General features: G+C 40.1%; 1 protein-coding gene and 1 non-coding gene across 10 annotated transcripts in view; both read left to right on the forward strand.

Annotated features, from left to right (window-relative positions):
* The window catches only part of capt (adenylyl cyclase-associated protein 1), an 861,909-nt gene that overhangs the window by 293,198 nt on the left and 548,929 nt on the right, over positions 1 to 19,782 (forward strand). The gene's annotated exons all lie outside the window — the stretch shown is intronic.
* TRNAS-CGA (transfer RNA serine (anticodon CGA)) lies at positions 8,611 to 8,687 on the forward strand. The gene has a single exon. It is a non-coding gene; the product is annotated as a tRNA-Ser (tRNA).

The following is a 19,782-nucleotide window of genomic DNA, read 5'->3' on the forward strand; positions in this document are numbered from 1 at the left end:
ACAATTCTTGAGCTATAAGCCCAACCTTATGATATACAGGATTCAACAAACGGGCAGAAGACCCCAATCATGCCCAGGAGCACTTGCTCCCAATTACACAGTAAAGCCTCCTCGAGGCACGCAGAAACAGATTTTAAGAAAGAGCAACCCGCTCTTAAGTTCAAGCCTATCAAAGGCCACACCAAACTCCACGTTCAAGCTGTCCTCCAAGGACATATACACAAGGGTAAAAATACCCAACCTACTGAGGCCTATTCAGTGAAGAAACAGAAACATTACATGGCCTCCACAATACCAACTTGAGAGGAGGCGAAACTGCACTCCAAATACGCCTTATTAAAACCTACTTGGCACTAGGCCTCTAATGCAAGAGCTAATCCCATACTAAAGAGGTGACTTATAGAAGGAGACAATTTACATTACGTTAAGGAAGAAACGGTTGTGAAAATAAGTTCACCTCAATGCAATATGAGTGGGAGCTCGAGAGGGTTAAGCACTCTCTATCCCAATATGTAGTTTAAAAAGATAGAATTGATGCCAAGTGTCTTTACATTTTAGGGGAAAGTTACATGGTAAAAGGCTTCGGACCTGCCCCGAGAGTTAAACTGCTGAGCTGGCAAGAAAAGAAGTTATTAAAAGGCCATTACCTGGTGGTTGAACTGCTGCCCGAAGAAAGAGACGCTTCCCGCCCCCTGCTACGTACTTTACACACTGATAGATGTTACTGAAGTGGCCCGGAGACCCGAAAATCAGCAGTTTATATACCCTCGTGGAAAGTTCGAGGCGTTTCAGGAATGAGAACACCCGCCCACAAGCCTTTTATTGGATAATGGCAAAAACTACTACACTAGACGAAGAAGAAACACCTTATTGGTGGAAAATTAATAACAGAAATTCCTTATTGGTCAAATTGAAAACTGGTGGAAAGAAAGGGTTGATATTGCCAACTTAAACAATGACTGAAAGAAATTTAACAAAGAACAAGCTTGTTGTTGTTTGAGTCATCAGTCCATAGACTGGTTTGATGCAGCTCTCCATGCCACCCTATCCTGTGCTAACCTTTTCATTTCTACGTAACTATTGCATCCTACATCTGCTCTAATCTGTTTGTCATATTCATACCTTGGTCTACCCCGACCGTTCTTGCCACCTACACTTCCTTCAAAAACCAACTGAACAAGTCCTGGGTGTCTTAAGATGTGTCCTATCATTCTATCTCTTCTTCTCGTCAAATTTAGCCAAATCGATCTCCTCTCACCAATTCGATTCAGTATCTCTTCATTCGTGATTCGATCTATCCATCTCACCTTCATCATTCTTCTATAACACCACATTTCAAAAGCTTCTATTCTCTTTCTTTCTGAGCTAGTTATCGTCCATGTTTCACTTCCATACAATGCCACGCTCCACACAAAAGTCTTCAAAAACATCTTTCTAATTCCGATATCAATGTTTGAAGTGAGCAAATTTCTTTTCTTAAGAAAGCTCTTCCTTGCTTGTGCTAGTCTGCATTTTATGTCCTCCTTACTTCTGCCATCGTTGGTTATTTTACTACCCAAGTAACAATATTCATCTACTTCCTTTAAGACTTCGTTTCCTAATCTAATATTTCCTATATCACCTGCCTTCGTTCGACTGCACTCCATTACTTTTGTTTTGGACTTACTTATTTTCATCTTGTACTCCTTACCTAGGACTTCATCCATACCATTCAGCAACTTCTCGAGATCTTCTGCAGTCTCCGATAAAATAACAATATCATCGGCAAATCTCAAGGTTTTGATTTCTTCTCCTTGGACTGTGATTCCCTTTCCAAATTTCTCTTTGATTTCCTTTACTGCCTGTTCTATGTAAACATTGAAAAGGAGAGGGGACAAACTGCAGCCTTGCCTCACTCCTTTCTGGATTGCTGCTTCTTTTTCAAAGCCCTCGATTCTTATCACTGCAGACTGATTTTTATACAGGTTGTAGATAATTCTTCGTTCTCGGTATCTGATCCCTATCATCTTCAGAATCATAAATAGCCTGGTCCAATCAACATTATCGAATGCCTTTTCTTATGAACCCAAAATTTCTCCAAAAACACAGTTCTTTCACTTCGCACTAGGGTACATAATTGTAGTCCTTCAGTAGTGCCATCTAGGAGAGAATGTTCGCACTTCTTGCTACAGATAAAACAAAAACGAATCGAAACTGACATAGTTCAGAACACTTCAAAATTTATAGTAATGACATCTTCTGAGAAATCGTTGAATTAGTATAGAAGTTAAAGTTCAGGCTTCCTCCAGTAGAGGAGTTTTAACTGGCGCAAAGTTTGAATTAGCGGCGTGGAGGTGTACCACCCGGTACAATAATAATAATAATAATAATAATAATAATAATAATAATAATTGTTACGGAGATATCCGTGGAAGGCAGAGGTGAAAGAAGGTGCGGGCTGGAATCGGTCTAACTACAAGTCCGAAAGATGAATTGAAATGTTCATAAAGGTTATATTTTCAGAACTTAACAATTTTCATATAGACTTTCAAAATTCAACAAGTAACAAGTCACAACAAGCCAAAATCAGGTACAAAGAAATCACAAGTTTTAGGGTATCATTACAAGATCTTGGCTTCGAGCCCCAAGTTTATAATTCCTGAGCTCTCAGCTCACAACCACAAATTATCAAAGGGCAGAAAACCCCTAATTACCTGGAGCACTTGCTCCCACCTAGTAATGTCAAGCCTCCTGGAGGCACCTTTCGAAACATAAAGAGCTGACCCCCTCTCAATCTTTCAAGCCTATTAAAGGCAATAATATGCTTTACAATTACTTGCCATCGAGGCACAACTTACAAGAATTAAACCGGGGTATCTCGTACCCAGCCTACAGGGCCTTAAAAGAAAAATAATAGGTTAATTAAATGGCCCAAAATACCAAGATGAATGGAGGCGTTGCTTGCGCTCCTACATGAAACCTTATAAAACCTAAGGGGCAATAGGCCGATGACACAGTGGCTATTCCCAAGCTAGGGAGGTGACTCGTATAAGAAAATGTTAATACATTAAGAGTAGAAAATCGGTTATGAAAACGTAGTCGCCTCAAATCATAAATGAAGGGGAGCTCGAGAGGGTAAAGCACTCTCTATCCCCAATTTACAGTTAAAGTAATAAGAAAATTTTACATAAGCCGGCACTAAGTTACATTTTTAGATAGGTAGGTTACATTGAAAAGGTTTCGTACCTTCCCCGAGGGCTAAACTGCTGAGTTAGCAAGAAATAAAGATGTTAAACGGCCATTACCTTTGTTGAAGAGCTGCTGCCCGAAGGAAGAGGCGCTACCCGCCCCCTGCTATACTTCCACACACTAAGCTAGATGTTGTTGAAGTGGCCACGAGCCGTGAAAATCAGCAGTCTTATACCCTCGTGGAAGATTCGAGACCTTTCATGAATAATTAAGACACACCCACAGGCGTTTATTGGTTGACTAAAATTTACACATCAAAATTGGAGAAGGACACAATTGGCTGAAAATTGACAGAAATTATTGATTGGCTAACTTCAAAACTGGCGGAAAGAAAAGATGTATATTGCCAACCCACAAATGAAAGAACGAAATTTAGTAAGGAACAAACTTATGAATACAAAATTTCTTCAAATAAAGTTCTACCACTTGGCACAGGGTGCATGGTCATAGTTTTTGAAGAGACATCTATCAGAGAATGTCCACACTTCTTGATAATTAGTAAACAAAAGCAGTTCGAAATTAACACAGTGACATCTTCTGAGAAACTGTTTGATATAATTCAGTTTTTTAAAGTTCAGAGTTTCTGCTGTAGGGGAGTACTTTAAGGCGGAAAATTCAAAATTGCGGCGTAGAGGTGTACCAACCGGTACAATAATAATGAAATACAACGATTTATTTTACTTTAATTTCCTTACCGCCGTTTCAAACTCACGTAAAACTGAGACATAACGTCGAACATTTTTATTCACGTGAAAAATCATTACAATAAGCCCTACGAAATTTTTGACTATTGTGACTTAATTTCTATTTCAGATATTAATGATTTAGTCTTATTACATGCGTAAACCTTTAAGTGTTGTACAGGTCAGCAGTGTCTTATCAGTCAAGGTACTCTACATTCCTGGTAAAATTTTAGCGCGTTTTACTTATTAGAAGAAACCTGCGGATCCTATTTGGTAGTGCATCAATAACTTTTGAGATATTTTTTATGCTATCCCAGTTTTAATCTGAAAATCAAATGTTAACCTTTTAATTTCACTAACATTTTGCAGATACACCAATAAAGCAATCTGAAACTTGATCCTTATGTTAATAGTTGAGGCAATGAAAATTATTTGTGCATATTTTCAAAACAATGTCGTAAGATTCGTGTCCCGTACAACATTTTGAATGATTTAAGACGTGAAACAGAGATAAAAGTGATTTTCTAATTAATTTACTAAGTTTCATCTTGTTTAAACATTTTATAACTCCTGTAACACAAGTGGCACCCTTCTTCAGATAATAACACTGGCAACTGATGCACGGGAATTAAAGGTGTATTGATATTGTGAAAACCAAAAATCGATGTTTTCACTTTTTTCCCTGTAATTTAGTCCCAGTATTCATTAAAGGGAGCCAAAAGCGGTCCAAAAATTGAAGAGTTGTTGGGATAGACTTCACAGTACATAGTGATACTCATTTCTTCAGTAAAAGAGAGAAAAAAGTCCAGTAAAAGGTATTTGTATGGTGCTGACAAATACTGAGGCAGGGACCTTCATTTGAAATGTATCAGCTAACTGAAATGGCTTTTTCTTAAATGTATTACTTCAGTGTTCAACAGGTTTGATCGGAGAGATCTGAAATATCTCACACATATGCAGTCTTATAGTATTTATCATTTGTAGTATTCACTTTGAAGATGGTTGGTAACTTTGTGAATTATGATGCGCCATATCATGGAAAACTTAACATTTTTGTAGGATTTATACATACACTAAAGAAATGCCCTTTTATCATAGAAGTACTAACCAGATTTTAAAATAATATTACTGTTTATTAGCCAAACATTCATAACCATAACGGAAAGGTTTTGAAATAAAAATGTAAAACTGTTACACCTGGCATATTTTGAAAATCAATTTTCTCTTCCTCTAAAATTGCCATACTTATAAAACTAACCATTAAATCGGGTCCAAGTTATGGAATATTCTAAAATATAATAACAAGACACTCCTAAAATTTCATATTAATCGGATGGTAATTACACAAAATAAAAAACTAAGTAAGGTCCCGCCTTAATGCCAATCACGTCTTCCTCCTATGAGAAATGTGGCAAATTGTAATATTTACAGGGAAATCAAACTAACATGTAGGGACCCATCAAGTATTGCACAAGTAATCACCGCGTTCTTGTTTTTATTGTTTTCAGCTACGGGTCTCCAAAGGAAGTGGAAAAGCCTCAGAGACTCTTACAGTCGGGAGCTTAAAAGTTTGAAAAAGGTGCAGACAGGACAAGCAGCATACAAGAAGAAGAAATACTTATAACAAATTCAACCCCCGCGGTGGCACAGCAGCTAACGCCCCGTATTTACATCGCAATGAATTGTTTGTTGTTTTGTTTCATTTATCTGCTGTCCGACTGCGTGGCTAAATGGTTAGCGAGCTGGACTTTGGCCCCACGGGTCCCGGGTTCGATTCCCGGCACGGTCGAGAATTTTAACCATAATTGGTTAATTCCGCTGGCATGATTTTTCATTCTCATCACAACGCGCAGTTCGCCTACGGGAGTCAGATCAAAAGACCTGCATCTGGCGAGCCGAACTTGTCCTCGTACACTCCCGGCACTAAAAGCCATACGCCATTTCATTTCATTTTATCTGCTCATATCCATTGACGATCGCTACACGAATGTTTATCATGTTAGTGTATACAAGAGCGTTATGTTGATTGTTAAATTACAACTGGGTTTCACACTAAGTGTTATGCATTTATTATATATACTATATATAGATAGACTATATATATAGACTATTGCATTTTTCAGGGATTATGTTTCTTCCGCCCCTGTGAACCATGTGACCTTGCCGCTGATTTCCCTTTGTATCACCTATCCATTTCTAATAAGTCCTGATGGAACCTTTCCCCATGTTCATCACTGGCCTCACCAAGGTTCGGTGGAAAGAAATTCAAGTACGAATGGAAGAAGTGAGTCTTACGGGACATGTTGCATCCCATTGTCTTGTAAGGCTCTGTAATTGTCTACTCTATAGTTTCCCAGAAAATTCACACAATCCGATTTAAAAGCAAGCTAAGTTTTTTTAACGGAAATGAGAGTCCCCTCGGATGCAGAATCATGTAAGAGATCGCATATTTGTGGCTTTCTAAAGATACCTTACTTTAGTTTTGCCTCGCTCATCCTTTGAAATTTCCCTCTTAAATATTGAAATGCCCTTCCTGATGTGCCTATCGCCTTAACAGAATTCATCAACCCCGGTATTATATGCAATTATTTTGGTGACATCAAGTGGCAAGTTTTTAACACTCCTCCCCCCCCCCCCCCCCTAATATCACACTTTGTCTTGATGACAACTCTCTAATTTCATAATGATTGATTACGCTTATCTCGACTGTCCCCACTCACAGAGATAACAAACATACATTCCTGTTAGCATGCCTATCACTTTTAGATCTGTACAAAGCTGCTACCCGTGTTCTGTATAATTCAAATCCTTAAGAATTGTTTCGATATTATCATATGTTTATTTCATATTAATGGAATAGGCAACTGGGGGGTTTAGCATTCCCTTAGAGTAATAAAATCAAGAGGTCTAATAAGACAGGGAGACAATAGCTCCTTCCGCTCCTGAAGAAAGTAACAGTCCCGCTATAGGATGCGATACAAATATCTCAACAATGTTAGGAGATGCGCAAAAAACTATTATTTCGTGATAATCGTCTTCGAAAACATGGTAATTGATATATTTTGTGTCTGAGAGCAATTTGCTGTTGTGCTGTGTAATCAAAATCAACGCGCGCCTTCAGTCAGATGAAACATGAGGATATTGACAGACAGCTCTGCATTTTGGGTAGATACAGCGGCTCAAGGTGATGTGTTCGATGATCGTTTAAATAAATGAGTTCAAAGGCTAAGTATTATTGTGTTTAAACCGACGTGGGTATTGAGGAACTTCAATATAACCTCTAGAGGAACAGACATTGAAGTAATGAGGAGGATTACTGATGGAGCGATAATGAAGGGGCTGTAATGGCTAATAACATCAGAGATGGGGAGATTACACTCTATTTAATTAGTTCTAGGTAAGACGCTGTAGTGGCATCAGTGGATTAACGACGCGCTGATGTAATTCATTGAGGGGCTTTCAGACTGAAAGACGTAACAGTGATTTCGTGATTACTATAGAGAGACAAAGTGTAGAGTTGAATGTCATCTCTACTATTCTAGCTGTCGTGGATTCCCGAATTGTTGCTGTCAGACTAGCCTTAAATATTTCTCTTGTTTTCTTCTCGTGGGCCACAGAATTGCAGCTGAACGTGTCATTCCTGTCATTCACAGCTTGACCCTCTCTTGATAAACTCTTGTTCTCTTGATCAGATGACATAGGTGGTACGCCCCTTTAAACCACCACCACCATCATCATCATCATCATCATCACTCTGGCTCTCTTCGAACTCGACGGCAATAGCAGACATGCCAGTTCTTTTTTATTTAAGCGGAAGACTCGATTTTTCATTCCTCCTGTACACACACACACACACACACACACACACACACACACACACACACTACAAATATATATTTCTGTTAAATAAATTGCATCGTTGAAGACGTATCCCTCTTTTCAAGAATACAGTTACAGTAATGTGTAAATCAAAATTAAGGCAGAAATGTATAACATTAAATTGAATGGAGGTGAGAGTGTGTGTCTTTCGTTAATTGCTCATTAAGCTTGAAAACAGACGTTGGATATCTTGATTTATTTAATCTTAAGTGTCATAATTTACTTGGGGGAGGGAATCTACATTATTGGTGCTTATATTGAGCTTAGTTTATCATGGTTATGCCTGGTAGTTTTAATATGTCAAGTTGGCAGCAGTGATGAGCCATTAAAAAAGAGAACAAGACGGCGATATTTTGCTTACGTACCGAGGGCTAGTTGAGCCGAATATAGCTCATTTGTCAATAGTTAACCGATAATCTGTTAGTACTCACTAAACTCGTGCATCTTTTGTCCGCTACAAACGTTACTAATGGACAAATACAAAACAAATACTTAAAACTCAGTTTTCTACAAAGAAGAAAAAGATCGAAACAGACTTTCAACGTATTAGGTCGTGTTACGTACATGTAGTACGTGTTGAAGAGATGTTAAGTACAGAACAAAAATGGCCAGCCGGACACCAGTGGGATCCGAACCCGTACTACATGTACGTAACACGACCTAATACGTTGAAAGTCTGTTTCGATTACAATGCGGTCGTGAAAATTCAATATTCATTGACATGCCCCACAACGGGCGACTTAAACGCACTCTACAGTGTGCTAGCAGCAGTGCCAGACCTGTAGCTCAGATCCTTTCAAACAGAACAAAGATGGCCTAGGCCACCATAGCTCAGTTGGTAGAGCAACCGACGCGAAATCGGGAGGTTGTGGGTTCGGATCCCACTGGTGTCCGGCTGGCCATTTTTGTTCTGTACTTAACATCTCTTCAACACGTACTACATGTACATAACACGACCTAATACGTTGAAAGTCTGTTTCGATTACAATGCGGTCGTGAAAATTCAATATTCAAGTAAAAAATCGTACGAATTTTCTTCGAGACGTTTAACTTAACGCTTTAACATGGTAAGGCATGCGTCCCAGAGCACCGATAATTACTCTGAATGAATATTGAGGTATGTTCTGGCTCTGCTACTGGCACTCATATCCGTTAGAGGGCATTACTGCTGCAAAGTTACGGCTTCAATAGCTATCCAGTTTATTTTTAGTTCCGCCCAGTTACTTTATCTTCGGCGCTGTTGCTGGTCGAAGTTCGTTGTTAAGCCAAATAATGGTACAGCATGGTCTATTTCATATATTAGACGTCCTCAGGGAAGGAGGTTGAGCTATGGAACAATGTCGTATTGTGTTGCGAAATGTGCATTGGCTTTAAATGGAAGGCAAATAGCAGAAACTCCGATGATGCGGAATGAGCGCTCGCAACGAGGATAGAGCTGTTGGGTTCAGCACCAGACTCGACGATCGATGGTTCGCCAGGTAATTAGGGAACGTAATGAGCCCACGTTGGATCTAACAATAGGTTAATGATTAGGAGTCTGGAAATATGCCCTAAAAATACAGAAATATGACATTATGTGTTGTCGAAAAAGAAAGTAAATATTGTCCAAAAATTGTTTAGAAGAATTCTTTATTCACTACTCTACAATTTAAAATATATATTAACTGGTTATTGGGCATAGCAAACTATTTACCCCTATAAAATAATACATTAATTTTCCCCGCAAAAACAGGAAATGTATTTGAATAAATCTACGTGCAGAATCATCTTACCTTATTCTTCCTTTTCAGCTAAACTTCACTGGAACACGATATGAATCTTCAAGTTTTCAAACTTTATTCTCAGAAACCATCTTCAAAAGTTTAGCAATGTAAATCTGACCTAAAACATGTAAGAGATGTGCTAATTACCGAAGCTAAGGACCCAATATCGCGCCCCTTTATAGCAAAATGTTAAGAATCGTCCGATGTTTTCCATGCATGCCGATATGCTGTAGTTGGTAATCTTGTCAGGAATTACGATGATCGAGCGAGTGGGGACAAGAGAAGATTCTCATCCCAGGACTAGTAAGAAGGGAACACTGTCATGCGACTGTGTTGTTTGTTTGTTTGTTTGTTTGTATGTATGTATGTATGTATGTATGTATGTATGTATGTATGGTATGGACAGAGTCTTGGGTAAGGAGTAAAAGATCAAAATAAATAAGTGCAAAACAAAAGTAATGGAGTGTAGTCCAAAGAACTCAGGTGATGCAGGAAATATTAGATTAGGAAATGAAGTCTTAAAGGAAGTAGATGAATATTGTTACTTGCATAGTAAAATAAGGAACGATGGCAGAGGTAAGGAGGACATAAAATGCAGGCTAGCACAAGCAAAGAAGGCCTTTCTTAAGAAAAGAAATATGCTTACTTCGAACATTGATATAGTAATTAGAAAGATGGTTTTGAAGACTTTCATCTGGAGCGTGGTGTTCTATAGAAGTGAAACATGGACGATAACTAGCTCAGAAATAAAGATAACCGGAAGTTTTTGAAATGTGGTGTTACAGAAGATTGCTGAAGGTGAGATGGATAGATCGAATTATGAATGAAGAGATACTGAAACTAATTGATGAGAGGAGATAGATTTGGCTAAATTTGATGAGAATAATAGGGCACATCTTGAGACACCCAGGACTTGTGCGGTTGGATTTTGAGGGAAGTGTAGGCGGTAAGAAGGGTAGGGGTAGACCAAGGTATGAATATAACAAGCAGATTAGAGCAGATGTAGGATGTAGTAGTTACGTAGAAATAAAAAGGGAAAGAAATGGGAGGAATCGACCGTGGTTTTCACTAAGGTACAACCCCCTGCATTTATCTGGTGTTAAAATGGGAAACCATGGAAAATCCATCTGCAAGGCTGCCGACAGTGGAGTTCGAACCCACTATCTCCCGAATACAGGGTGACTCAGACCGCGCAGCCACTCGCTCGGTAATGGAAAGTACTCAACTATATTAGAAATTGATAGCCTACTCCAGTTAATGCTGCTTCGTCTAAACCATTTTGAATTCTAAAAGATGCTTTAGAGAAAACGTAAAACTGGAGATGGCGTGCAGGTGTTATTTAAATGTCTCCGCAGGGCCTTAACAGTTTGGAGTATCGACTTATACCACAATCTCATTGTTATATGTCTCTTCAAACACTAACTAGTCATATCCGTAATGGATGGAGAAGAGCATAGCGCCGCGTCACACGCATAATCTCGCCTGAAGTTGTAAACTCCGTAGTCATAGCTAACTTCATTTTGGCTGTTGTGATAGATCGCACGTCGAGTTGACGTACCCTCTAAGGTTGATGCTCATTAATGGTAGCTCTTGTGTAATTAATTAAACTTCGTAATCCTGTCAGAAGCTCTGAGCGACTCTTCTCCTGTTCAGACACAGACGGTATTAAGTTCGCGAATGCTGTAAGACTCAGACGGTTGGCCCTTATCCTGTGCCGAAGATAGCCCGTGTTGTCGATGATGGGTGGCTTCTGGTGTGATAAAGAACTCCTGCCAGTTAGAATGGGTGTAAAATTGTGCTGTTGAGTACTATTATCAGTGGCGGCTGGTGGTATCTGAAGTGTTGCACCAAAAATGCCAACGTCACATTTTATATGAGCAGCTTACATAAATAAAAAGGAACTCTGTAACCGTTCAGTAATGAACTACATTCCTATTAAAACTCAGATATATCCGGCAATTGAAACACAGGAAATACGAGGCTAATTGTACAGTCTAACTACAGTTATTCTTACCTCACTTGAATCGAACATTTGCCCTGTTTTTCATTGATGCTAAATGTTAGTAATATATGTGGGTGGATCGGTATGGGATACTCTAATAGCATGGAAAAGAAATTACCGGATGCGAGAGGAGAGAAAGCAGGCATAAAGTAATCTTCGCAGGCTGGTGCAGTCTAACGGGAACATTGGGAGTTGTTTCTTGATAGGGGGCTTGCTTCAACACCCAAGGGCCGATACTGGCTAGCGGTGCTTACCTGATGCTGCGTACAGGCTTAGGACCCTTTCACACGCGGCGACTAGTGGCGGCAACTTACAGCGGAGCATTATTTTAAATGAGAGCTTTCACACGGTGCCACTAGTTGCCGCTACTTCTCACTGTCCACTCCAGTTTGATCCAGTTCGTGTAATTCAGAAAGTCCTGAATAACGAGCGTACTGCGTTCATTGTCAGATATAAGTGCAAACGTGGAAAGTAGTCTTATTGGATTAACAGGTGAACAAGTGAAACGGAAGACGTGCTATATGGAGTTGAAAAATATCCCACGATTTGGAACGCTTCAGTCGATGAATCTGGAAAAGTGAACGAAGAAGCGCATGGCGTAGCATTATATTGAGGTTCTTCACGAGTTTGATGACAAAACACCAGCGAAGAGAAACGAGATAAGCTTTTTGCTTATACGTACCATCTTTTGTTAATTTGTTACAAGAAAACTCAATTTAGCAAAACAATTCTGTAAATTACCGAGTATATTCAGAAAAAAAAAAATTATTGTAGTGAAAAGTTTCAATCATGCAGGAGATTTACATGGTAAGCAAGATAGCAATAGAATGAAAGATAAACGATCATCACTACTTAACTAATGTTATTAAAAAAGCCCATTGGCAAATTGAAAATTACTGAAGTACAATTGTGTTTTTGGTGTCCATCTATGATCTGTGTAGTACTCTAGACACAATACTTATGTCTCTAAATACGATGCATTTGCCATGAAACTGCACCTTCCTCGCTGATAAAGTAGTTGGCAAACTTGTCTCGTAATTTTCTGGCAAGCCTTAAGTAGGCCCTGAAGCAGGGCCCATTTCAAACAATCCATCTACTGTCAAAGTATCTTCGATTTGAACACCATACCTCTTTCGTACAAAATTATGCAAAACACAACACACTATGTCCTCTGCTAGTGTAGTGTCAACATTCACTGGTCTATGGAAAATACGCCATTTGTTTCAAAGAATTCCAAAGGTACATTCAATGTTCCTGAGTGCCGTTGAAAGTCTGTAATTAAAAGACGCCTTTCTTTATACTCAGAAAAGTGCCCGCATATGGTCGCTGTATATGACGGGAAAGACCAAATCCCTCATCAGCTACAAATACAGAGGGCATTGACTCATCAAATCCTGTGTAAGACCTCTGTGGTGGAGGATGCACCTTCATTGCTCTTGCCCTGCGTTTATTTATATTTTTCTTTTGGATTAGCAAAGCAAGCAGAAGCAGTTCCTCACTCATAGATACCATTTTAGAAATGGGAAGTAGACCTGTTTTCCGTACATGCGATCGGCTCCCGCCACCGATCGCCGCCACTAGTTGCCTCGTATGAAAGGTGCCTTAGCCTTACCGCTTGAAAGTTGCCGTAGGAAAGCAAACCCTTGAGTTTGATTCGAGGGCGGCATCGTGTATTGGTTCATTACGAAGCATTACTACATCGAACAACCAAGGATGGCTGATTTTAACATATTTTAAAATATAAGCTAGGTTTATTAAACTAACATATTATAAGAAAATACAACAAATGGAGCGTAACATTGTTGGGAGTTGTGGAGCACTGCAACAATACCACGCATCGCCCCTGACTAGCGGCTTGGTACGTGAGGAATTATTTCCGCTTTGATAGGAGATAATGGTCCCATGTGAACAATATGTACCTAACATAGTCATGACAGTCCCACAAGCAGAAATGCGAGGAAGTCCAGAGCTTATTGTGGCAGGTTGCCTTCCGCTGCTCTTGGTTTCCTCCTCAGCGCGGATGTAGGAGGAGTACAGCCAAATACTTTAATACACCAATACCGGACAGCTCTATCTCAACAGCATTGAGTCGAGTGCGAACAGCGATGGTGGTGACATCTAGCGTGTTGGTGTGAACTGCATACTCGTCTATGCTACAGTTGAGAGGAATGCACTACACTCATTGGAAATTTTTTTGTTAAAATAATACATTGAATAATCATAATAATTAAGAATGACATTTTAAAATATGAAATGCCTCTTTCATAAACCTCCAAACGAGCATTATGTTAGCCGTGCCTTTCGCTATGTCTTGAAAATTAAAAGCAGCATTTGTTTGAGATTCCAACCATCCTCTGGGGGAAATATTTAACAACTACCTACTCTCTCCAGTTTTTTCTAGCCTGGCGAAGGACGTTGTATGGACTTAGCCTAGTTTTGCGGCCGGATGCCTTTCCTACCACCAATCGTATGTGGAGGGACATATATTCACTAACTCGTGTTTCTGTGGTTGTTTCTCGTGTGATGTGTTGTATATATTTGAAGATGCGTATGAATACGAACACAAACCCGTAGCCCCCGATTTACAGGAATTAACAGACGCGAATAAAATCTCCGACTCAGTCGGGAATCATACCAGGGTCCTCTGAACCGAAGGCCAGTACGCTGACCTTTCTGTGGTGGTGATTATTTTTTAAGAGGAAGTACAACTGGCCAGCCATCCTCTATTAACACTAATCAGAAGGGAAATGGAAGAGGTCCAACACTCCGAAGAATGAAGGTATCATAAAAACGGGGGGCACGAAGCGCTAACCATTCAGCCAAAGCGCCAGAGCGGGCAGATAACTTAACAACATCCATGATTTATTACAATTTTGAGAAAGAGAAGCTGTAATTAAGGAACAGGAGTTTTGATCCATTATTTTCTTATTCTTCTTCTTCTTCTTCTCCTTCTTCTTCCTCTTCTTCTTCTTCTTCGATAGGCCGATCTTCCCGAATGCTACAGGAAAACTCAGCTCACGCTGCTCTCTCGTTTTTGCTGTACTTTGAATTTTCTGTTTTATCTCTGAAGACAGAAATACATAATATGTATAATACATTGGGGTTACGGTGAATGAACTAGGATGTTCTTGACAAGGAAGAAGTGTTCAGAATTTCCTAAAGTCTCTTTCACAAATTTATGCATGAAGCATTACCATACACACGTATTAAATTAGTTGGACTGGTGCTCAAGCCTATGCCTGTAATACACTGAAATAATTGTCTTGCCCGCTTCTGTGGTGTAGTGGTTCATGTCATTAGCTAATACCCCCGGAGGCCAGGGTTCGATTCCTGGCTCTGCCACGAAAATGAAAAGTGGTACGAGGGCTGGAACGGGGTCCTCTCAGCCTCCGGAGGTCAACTGAATAGAGGTGGGTTCGATTCCCACTTCAGCCATCCTGGAAGTGGCCATCCTTCTCCAGGCAAATGCCGGGATGGTACCTAACTTAAGGCCACGGCCGCTTCCTTCCCTCTTCCTTGTCTATCCCTTCCAATCTCCCTATGCCCCCGCAAGGCCCCTGTTCAGCATAGCAGGTGAGGCCGCCTGGGCGAAGTACTGGTCATCATCCCCAGTTATGTCCCCCGACCCAGATTCTGAAGCTCCAGGACACTGCCCTTGAGTCGGTAGAGATGGGATCCATGGCTGAGTCCGAGGGAAAAACCGACCCTGGAGGGTAAACAGATAAAGAAGAAGAAGAATTTTCTTACGCCGGGCTGAGTGGCTCAGACGGTTGATGCGATCCGGTGGTATTTGAAGGTGCTCAAATACCTCAGCCTCGTGTAGGTAGATTTACTGGCATGTAAAAGAATTCCTGGGGGACTATATTCCGGCACCTCGGCGTCTCCGAAAACCGTAAAAGTACTTAGTGGGACGTAAAGAAAATTATTATTATTATTATTATTATTATTATTATTATTATTATTATTATTTTCTTACAGTAAAAAATGACTGGATTCGAAACTCATGGCCTTCAATTTTCAATTTCAAGACTACCGCGATAACCATTACGCTACAGGCCCACAAGTTTCCGTTTGTGAAATTTATGGTACTGTTTAACAATGTGGACCCTCAAGTTTGAGTATACTAGAGTTCCATATATATTAATATTATTGTTTTTACGTCTCACTAACATTTCAGTAGAGTATTTGATTGATTTTCTTAATATAAGGGTCATAGAATGTTACCTCAACACAGATGCGAGGTCATAACTTTTTTAATACTTGCTGTCCTTATCAGTTCCCACGCCCATTAGCTTGTGGGTAATTTGTTCAGCGCCTAACACTTTTCATGGAATATAACTGCAATGTAAGATTATTTAGTGACAAACACTGATACATTATAAACAACACGGCAGTGCGCCAAGAATCATACAGATGACAATATGTTATTGAAGAGTTGGTCACACCAAGCCATGTAGGTAGCAGCACTATCGACTTTCTCACTGAAAACAGCAAGCTGTCCGGTATTATCATATTAAAGTATTTGGTACAGCTTCTTTCTCCCCTCATTTGTAACTGCATACAAGCGAGCATATTGCAGCAGTGTAGTTCTTTTTCTGAAGGTCATGGAGGATCATGCGTACACGTGCGAGAGTCGCGGGCTCTTTCTAGAACTCGAAAACCACAATTTTGTGGAAAACGAAAAGGGTATTTCAACATTTTCATTAGAGATTTAAGTGTAAATGATATATGCATATACTCCTCCTATTTGTTAGACCATGGTAAGAGTGTACCGGAAAAGTGCTAGGATTGAGAAGATTATGCATGTGAACGTTCTGTAGAAAACTGAATTTTAAGTGCATTGGTGGACTCCATTTTCTTTTAACGATCCCCAACTCACTACTTACTGTACTTTATGAGACCACTCTGCTTTTCTGATGATGGTGTTTGTTGTTTAAAGGGACCTAACAGCTGGTCATCGCCCCGTAAGGGTATGACGTGCAACGAAATGAAACGATAATTAAAGCTTCAAAATGTATCTACTGACTAGAATCTAAAACGAATGATGATGAAAATTGACCATGAATCCAAAACAATCAGAGGATACAATTCACAATGCCTTATTTCCTGAGATGATACATGTTGTCCAAAAAGGTCCAAAATCCAGGTCACCGGTCCCTCATAATCTGGTAAACCAGAACCGTGGTGTTCCTCCTATAGTGCTACTAATCACAAGTAGTCTTATGGTTCTAAGTCCATCATCCCTTGGTCGCCCCTTTTAGTCGCCTCTTACGACAGGCAGGAGATACCTTGGGTGTATTCTTCGCCTGCGTCCCCCACCCACAGAGGGTGCTCTGATTTTCTGATAAGCTAGCTATGGTTCTGTAGTTCCCGAGAATGTTGGAGTTTCGTCAGTGCTCGTTTCATTCACCCATGTTTATTTCCATCCCTCCCTTCATCACAGATAAAAATTCCATCCAAAAAATAATGATTTGCTTATAAATTTCCATGAAGGAGATAATTTCGCATTGCATCTTGGGTGTACAAGTGAGATATTGTTACGTTCGAACGCCTTCATTTAAAATGTTGTGTTGTATGTACGAATTTCGTGAATACATGATTCGTCCAGACGAGATATTTTGTATTATCACTTATTTCAAAGAGAGGAAGCCGTACGCTAAGTGATTTCAGTCGCGTTCTTCTTGTCTAACATGTTCGTTTTAAGGGAAGTATGATACATAATATGTCATTGTTGAAGTTGAAGAGTTCTCTTCCCTCGTATCATTTTCTGTCTGCCAATCTTTTATTTATTTCTGTAGCCTGCTCGGAGATGGTGTGCTGCTCCAGTCGAGACGATCTAAACTGTTTTCTTGACCCCACAACCTCTCTTCATATCGACCGCGCTTCCAGACTCCGCGGCGGGTTACGTTGTTAGTGCCGGCGGCAATAAGGCCATCACATTCCTGGACATCAGCCCTTGAGAAACAGGTTAACAGTACCAGTGGCTTCTTGAAACAAGGCACAGGGGCTCTTAACTAAGGAGCGTGAGTTGGGCGACCACAGGGCCCTCAGCTGAGTCCTGGCATTGCTTCCACTTGTCAGGCTCCTCACTTTCATACCCCATGTAGGTGGGGGACGTAGATGATAAATACACCCACGGTACTCTCTGCCTGTCATAAGAGGCGAGTAAAAGGGGCCCCAGAGGCTCTCAACTTGGGAGCGTGGGTTGGCGACCACAGGGCCTTTAGCTGAGTCCTGGTATTGCTTCCACTTGTGTCAGGCACCTCACTTTCATCTATTATGTTCGACCTCTCTTGATCACTTGTTCTTTTCCGACCCCGACGCTATTAAGTTCCCCAGGCCTAGGGAGTCTTTCATTTTCACGCCCTTCGTAGTTCTTGTCTTCCTTTGACCGATACCTTCAATTTTCGGAGTGTCGGATCCCTTCCATTTTTTCTCTCTGATTAGTGTTAATAGAGGATGTTTGCCTAGTTGTACTTCCTCTTAAAACAATCACCACCACCACCGCCACTACTTCTTGGCGCAAGAGTCAACTATAACGAGTCAACCCTCACTCGTGGGGCCGATATCTGGTCTGAATGACAAAGTCTGAATCATAAAAATCTTTTCTAAGATACTTATTGTGTCTATACTTGGGAATATAATATAGTATTTATTCTTCCTCAAATTACTGAGGTTCCCAAGCCGACAAAGAATATAATACAGTATAAATTTAGTCGCTAATCGAATTACAATACAGAATAAAAACAATTATATTGATAATGCAGAGAAAACAATACTTAGTCACAAAGGAGCGGCAGATAAATTACTTTAATTGATTTAATTAAGTGGGTGGAACGTAATTATACGTAATTATTACATAATAATTTATTTTGTGAAATACTGAAGAGTGCAGTATTTGTAATATAAAAGAAACTAATGTTATCACAGCACAGTGTGATTAAACAAATAAATTAAAATAAATTAAATAAGCTCTAAGGATGGAAACTTTCCTTTTCATGTAGACGGGCGTTTTCACGGCGGGTTTGGTTGGCGTTGAACAGCTACGGGCAGTGGCAACGCCCTCGTAGGCGTTATGATCGCGCACCTATCTACACGAGTAAGTAACAGGAGGTTGAAGATTTTCCACACTATATCCATCGTCGGCTGGAGTAATATTCTTCCTCCTGACGCTGACGGTATAATTGTTTGCATAAAATAAAGTCGCTCATCGTATGGAGAAACTCGCATCTTATAGAACTGAAAGAGCACCTGGATACACGGACCTATTGCAGAAACAGTGTTCAGACGATGTCTACGGTAAAACAATGCCTAAGTATGGCTGCCGCATTGCAGAGACGTTATTTATCGCTTAGACACTGTTTAAAACTGATGTTCAACCGGTCTAGTGATGGGACATTCGATTCATTTTACTGAATCGATTCATTTGATTCCGTTCACGTTACTGAATCGATACAGTGATCCGATTCACGACTCATTGGTCACCGCTCCTACTGCATCTGTGTAGTATGTGCTGGTAAGACAGCAGCAACAGCATTCAGTGCTCGCAGCTGCCATCTGGTCTTCATACTATGAACTCCTTTCTTAGAAAAAATGCTAGTTACTCTAATAAATCGAAGGTTTCCGGTGACGCAGGGTGGGAAAGGTTAGGATTAGGAAGGTAGCAGCCATGACCTGAATTAAGGTACAGTCCCAGCATTTCCTGGTGTGAAAATGGGGAAACTACGGAAAAACCATCTTAACGGCTGCCGACGGTGGGATTCGAACCCACCATCCCCCGAATGCAAGCGCATAGCCACGCGATATTAACCGCACGACAACTCGCTCAGTCATTAAAAAAAAAAGTATTTTTCTATCAGCTGAGGATTTTTTTTTATAGTCATATTTTGTATAGGCTACCCGAGATGTACAGTACCCCGTTGGTTTTCTGATTCAACATACTGTTATTGCGTCTGTCCACATATGATTGAAGTCTTGTGCAACGATGTGACACATGAACTGAGAGAATACTGAGCCGTTCTTCCCAATATAAAACAGATACTTTTGAGTGGCCATGAGCATGACTCATAGTCATAGGGCAGGCTAGAGTCGAGTTTAATTGTCAAATGTCAACTAAGTTATAATACTAAGATTCATTAAACTAATAAATAGTATAACCTAATAGCCTACCTACTTACTAGCTACTTCAGAATTATGTTGTGACTACCTTTTTAACACTGCAAATAAA

The sequence above is a fragment of the Anabrus simplex genome, chromosome 10 (genome assembly GCF_040414725.1).
Source record: "Anabrus simplex isolate iqAnaSimp1 chromosome 10, ASM4041472v1, whole genome shotgun sequence".
In the NCBI taxonomy this organism is placed as follows: domain Eukaryota; kingdom Metazoa; phylum Arthropoda; class Insecta; order Orthoptera; family Tettigoniidae; genus Anabrus; species Anabrus simplex.